This window comes from Sturnira hondurensis, unplaced genomic scaffold, assembly GCF_014824575.4.
Source record: "Sturnira hondurensis isolate 20B ecotype Veracruz unplaced genomic scaffold, ASM1482457v3 Scaffold0021354, whole genome shotgun sequence".
Lineage (NCBI taxonomy): Eukaryota > Metazoa > Chordata > Mammalia > Chiroptera > Phyllostomidae > Sturnira > Sturnira hondurensis.
In genome coordinates this window covers 31516326-31522119 of record NW_028093985.1, presented here as the reverse complement: position 1 = coordinate 31522119, position 5794 = coordinate 31516326, and the positions used below count along the sequence as shown (strand labels likewise).

Sequence of the window (5794 nt, the reverse complement as noted above, 5' to 3'; positions counted from 1 at the left end):
TTCTTTTGGCTGTTGAGGCCCTCATTAAGTTCCTTGGGCATCCTCATAACCAGTATTTTGAGTTCTGCATCTGATAGATTGCTGATTTCTATTTTGCTTAGTCTTTTTCTGAATTTTTGACCTGTACTTTTATTTGGGCCATATTTCTTTGTCTCTTCATTTTTATAGCTTCCATGTGTTTGTTACTCTGTATTAGGTAGAGCTTCTATGACTCCCTGTCTTGGTAGCATGACCTAATAGAGTAGGTGTCCTATAGGGTCCAATGGCACAGACTCCCCTGTCACCTAAACTGGGTACTCAAGGTGCACTCTTTGTGTGGTCTGAGTGTACCCTCCTCACGTAGTTGAGCTTTGATTGTTGTTGTCAGGTGAATGGGAGGGATTAACCCAAGATAGTCAGCTGTTAAGAACTGGCTGTGATCACTGACCACAAACCTCTGTCCTCCATGAAGGATCAGCAGTGCATTGGCACAGTGGTGGTGCTCTATTGTGGCCTGTAGCTGGCACTGGGTGTGCAGGCTCTGGGGTTTTCCAGGTGGTGCAGGTCAAGGTCACCTCCCACCTGTGTTCTGCCCATGGCCACCTGCATGAACTATAAAACAATCTGCAGATCGCTACTGCTTCTGCTGGGTTTGGAGGTTCTCAGGCAAATCCAATTTGTGACCTAGGCTGGCTGTTGCTAGTGGTAGGCCTAGGGCCACTTAGCAAGAGGTATGGGGTCTGAGGAATTCACTGAGGCCAGCTGTTGCTTATTTAAGAAAATTTAGGAAGTTTGTGAAGCATGAGCCAATACCAGCCATTCATATGGAAAAGCCACTATTAATAGCTTGGGTGGGCCCATAAGTTGCATGAGATGGAGCCTCAGGGTATCTCAAGGGCAGGGCAAACACTGTTAGCCAGGTTGATGGAATATTATAGCCACATACCTATAAGCTCTTCAGCTCTGTGTGGGGAGAGTTCAGAAAAGTAGCAAGGGCCTCTGCCCACTTCTCTGTCTCAGAGAAAGCTGTCCCCCGGCTCTTAGCTTGGTGCCAGACACTTCAATTCCTCCCCATACGCCACTGGTGCCTTTCAAGCTTCTGTGCCAGTGCTAGATTTCAGAGGCAGTGAGTCTGAATAAGTCCATGTGCAGGGTCTTTAAGAACTGCTTGGGAGTTCAGAAGTTTCTTACACTGACTCAATACCTGCTGGGTTTTTCAGCCAGAATTTATGGGCACTTATCTTCATGGCACTGGAACCCTAGCCTGGGGGAACTCATGTTGACTTTGGACCCCTCACTCCTGACATATCCCTCCCAAATTTTTATCCACCATGCATGGATGTGGAACAAGCCTGTTTTGCACCTCTACCCCTCCTACCAGTCTGGATGAATAAGATTTCTTTAATTCCGTAGTTGTTGGACTTCCATTCAACTTGATTTCTGATGGTTCTAAGTGATGGTTGTTCTATAGCTTAGTTGTAATTTTGATGTGGTTGTTTGAGGAGGCAAGCTATGTTTACTTATGCCTCCATCTTGACTGGCAGTCTTTTCATTCAAACTGTAAGCTTCTTAAATGTTGATGTTGTGGGGTTTTTTGGTAAGACAATTAGAACACTTTAATCTTTCTACTTAACACAGTTTCTATTAGTAACTGCAACACCATAATTTTTAGGATCTCACATAACTAGTCAGTAAGGATTTATTTTTTCATGCGTAGACATGGGAACAAGAAGACACACAAGAATACCAGGTTTCACAATTTCATGAAAAACTAAAACATCAAACTATTTTTAAAAAAGATTTTATTTATGTATTTTTAGACAGAGGGGAAGGGAGTGAGAAAGAGAGGGAGAGAAACATCAATATGTGGTTACCTCTTACACATCCCCTACTGGGAACCACAATTCAGGCATGTGTCTGACTGGGAATCAAACCAGCAACCCTGTGGCTCACAAGCTGGCACTCAATCCACAGAGCCACACCAGCCAGGGCTGCAACTATTTTCTTCTCTGCCCTAGAACTGTGCCATGAATTTAAATGTTTTAGCTTTAATCTCATGACTTATCATCTATTGGTTTGGGAATTTGTGAAGAAAACCTTCCGTGTTTAAAGTGCTCTTGCCCTGATAATTCACTTGAGCATCAACTTATATAAACACATGTCCTCTTGTACTGTTACTCAAGCCAGGAACATATGTGTGGAACATATGTCCCAACCATACGGGGGTAACCTGTTGAGCATCTGACAATAATTTCACTAGAAGCTGTGATAAATGGTTATCTGATTCAGAATCAGGATAAGAAATAGCCCAGCCAGTGTTCCCACAATGACCAGTATACTGAACTTAAAGAACATATTTATCAATAGCAGAAGGTATATCAAAATCAATAATGTATTGAACATTTTCAATACCCAGCTTTATAGCAGCTACTGAAGTAGTCATGTGAGCTGGGCACTGTTTGCAGTGAAAATCCGTAAGTGCTTGCTCTCTCTCTTACTTCCACATATCCATGAATACTTGTAGTTGCCATTCTTTATAGAAAAGAAAAGTTGCAATAAAATATGCTTTTTTCTTAGTTTCACCAAGGACCACAGTTTTTTTTAATTGCCTATGTTTTACAGAATTTCTACAAGTTTTTCTCTCTTTGAATTCTAGCCAACTTAACATTCTGCTGAACATCTCTATGTACTCCACTCATTTGATCAAACAAATAATTCAGCTTTTAAAATACCCCAGCCAATCTCTGAATTTCCTGTGACAAGCATCACTGAGCATAATTACTTGATGTTCTTTTGATGGTATTTCTAAGCAGAAAATTAGCTTTTTCATTTCCAATCCAAAGTCCATATCTGGGACACAATCAGCTTCAGCTAAAATTAAAGATTTGAGTTATCTAAGACCATTTTTTTCTTTATCTATGATGTCTGCTAGTCCTCCAGAAATAGCACATATCACATCATAGCCTTTTAATATCTGAATGAGAAAGGAAGGGAACACCATTCTTGGTTCAGGCAACAGACATACTTCTTTGGTTTTATCCTTACGCAGTCTTAGAGATAGGGATTATTATTTTTCTCTTTTCATGAAATGAAATAGAGGCTCAGAGAAGTTAGACAATTTGTCTTACAAGTGGCAGAGGCAAGAATTCAAATAAGCTCCATCTAATTTCAAAGTTTGCATTCCTTCCATTAAGCTATTCATCTCTTAATTCTTCAAAGTTGTCTGGCCCTTCATTAGCTTGGCACAGGTATTTGTTGACTAAAAGGAGAGCTGACTAGATGAGTAATGAAAAGCAACCACCGGAGGCTTTATGGACAATGATAACCTGAGATATTGATATACTGATATATTTATAATGCTGAAAAATGGGTTTGCATTTTTAGCATTATAAATGCTATGTCTCTTCTGCCAAAGAAAGCCCACTTCAAGCTGCCTGTGACGTGAAAAGAGAAACACTGTGATCCATGTTGTTGACAATTAGAATGGATGTCAGTCAGAGTGGAAAGGTGGGTGAAGTATGACTTAGGGTCTTTTCCATCTCCGCGTGGTGGTTCCAGCTTAGTATTTTCCATATAGTCACTCCTTGAACACAGTCCAGGCCAGTCTCCAGCATTAACTCCCCCTCCCTCAGTTCTGCGGTCTTCCCTGGTGGTCATGGAGGAAGAGTAAACTCAGAAGAGGATTCCCATGAGAAGTTTTAGCTTATAAACTTTGGAACCAAATAGACTGGGTTAAAAATATATGCCATCTACTTTTTAGTTCTGTCACTTTGGGTAAGCCACTTAGCTGCCCATTCTTAGGTTGGGAGTGTGGAAATTTTTTCTCCTGGCTGATACAAAGATTAAAGATGGTGTGGATAAGGGGCAAGGCTCACAGTAGATATCCATTAAGATACAGTTTCTATTGATAGCTTTCAGCTGAAGTTTTGGTATTTTTGAAGCCTGTAGATTTTCAACCAAAATTAAACTTTTTAGGGATTTGTGATTTCATTTATATTATAAGACTTACAAAAGTCTAAAACTATGTAGTTAAATAATTTTATAATCACCTTTGTTAAAGAAAAAATCTATACATAAGGAACTATCCCAGAAGTTGGGCTCACTTTACCTCATTTTGGATGTTTACCTTAATTTCCTTCTCTTTGTGTATTTTCTGTTTTGAAATAGAGAGCAGGTGTTCATTTTGTGAGCACAGAGTTTCTACTGGGAAGAGGATACAGTCCAATGCATCCCCTTCCCCAACCAAACCTGTAAACAAAGAGGAAGCTCCCATGAAATTGTTGGGAAAAATTCCTCCATGCATCTATGCTTCTGCAAAATTTGCAAGCACTACTAACTGCTCTTTCATGCTATTTTATCTTTTCATAGATAGTTGAAGAGCGAGAGCCTTAAAGATAGAGTCAGTTTTTCCTTACAGAGCAAAGAACAGGTTTGTTTATTGTGCAGTATAATAAAGATAAAATTCCCCTCTGGGGCAGAGATGGACAGGTTTACTCTTAGTTCATTAACTGATTCATGTTTTCTAAGCCCAGGATTCTACCCCATGCTCTGTGTCTACCTGGGCCCCCTCTGCATCAGCACCACGAGAGTTAGGGAACAAGAAGAACCAACTCAGATATAAAGCTCATGCTGTCTGTTGTGCTGTAATAAAATCCACAGTGTCTAGTCCAGGGTTCTGTTGTCTTCTGCCCGCATGAAACTGGGATGTGCTGTTTTAATAGCTTGAGAGTAAATAAAAATTCACATCACTTACAGGTCTTGACAAAGAGCATGTGAAAACATAGAAATATACTAGTGGCAGCCCAGTGGATTCAAAAAGCTCTCCTGATTGGGGAATGCCAGTACTTTAGGGGAATATCCCAGTAGAGGTTATACCTGGACTGGGTCTTAAAGGATGAGTAGAAGTTGGCTGAGTGAAGAAAGCCGAGACTTCAGATGCACGTGTATTTGCCAGAAACTGGAACACTGTAGCTTGGATTGTAAGGTGATGGACTTGGCAGCAGGTAATCTAAAACACAATCAGAGAATATATTGAGAAAAGAAAGAAGAAAAGCTGATTTTCTGCTTTGCTAAACAGGATTTTCTGCTTTGCTAAACAATCTCATATGAATGGTCTCGTTTTACTATCACAGCAACTTTCGTAAGTAGGTATTACTAACTGTTTTGAAGAAATTAGGGTCCAGGAGTTCTGGCCAAGATGAAGGTGTAGGTAGAAGATAAAGAAGTGAAGGTAGAAACCCTTCACTTCTTCAAAAAACCAAAAGGAGAATAACAACCAATCTAAAATCAACAACTAACCAGAAGTGCCAGAAAATCAAACTGCATGGAATTCCAATAACCAAGAAATTAAAGAAAAAATCAACCAGAACAATCAGACTGGTAAGGCAGTGAATGGTGAGGGCTGACCCAGAAAAACCTGGGCAGACTGGGCGGGCGGGCTGACTGAAGGTGAAACTGAGACTCAGAGCTGACTGTGGACTATGCTGGTTGCTGCAGTGGGAGAAACTCTCAGTCTCACACAAGAGTCCATTGGAAAGCAGGCTAGAGACAGCTGCACTGTTCCCTCTCTGACCCCTCCCCCACAGGCAGCACCACAGTGAAACAAAGAGGGTTGCTCTGCCCTGGTGAATAACTAAGGCCCTGCCCCCTTACAACTTATCAGCTGCACCAAGGCAAAGAAATATGGCCCAAATGAAAGAACAGAGCAGAACCCCAGAAAGAAAACTAAGCAAGAAGGAGATAGCCAACCTATCTGATGGAGAATTTAAAGCCCTGGTAGCCAAAATGCTCACAGAACTGATTGCGCTTGCTCGAA

At 41.0% G+C, this 5794-nt stretch overlaps 1 pseudogene; it reads right to left on the bottom strand.

The window, feature by feature from the left end:
- Window positions 1-2033: 2033 nt before the first annotated feature.
- LOC118977477 (probable ATP-dependent RNA helicase DDX4) lies at window positions 2034-2980 on the bottom strand (annotated as a pseudogene).
- Window positions 2981-5794: the final 2814 nt, after the last annotated feature.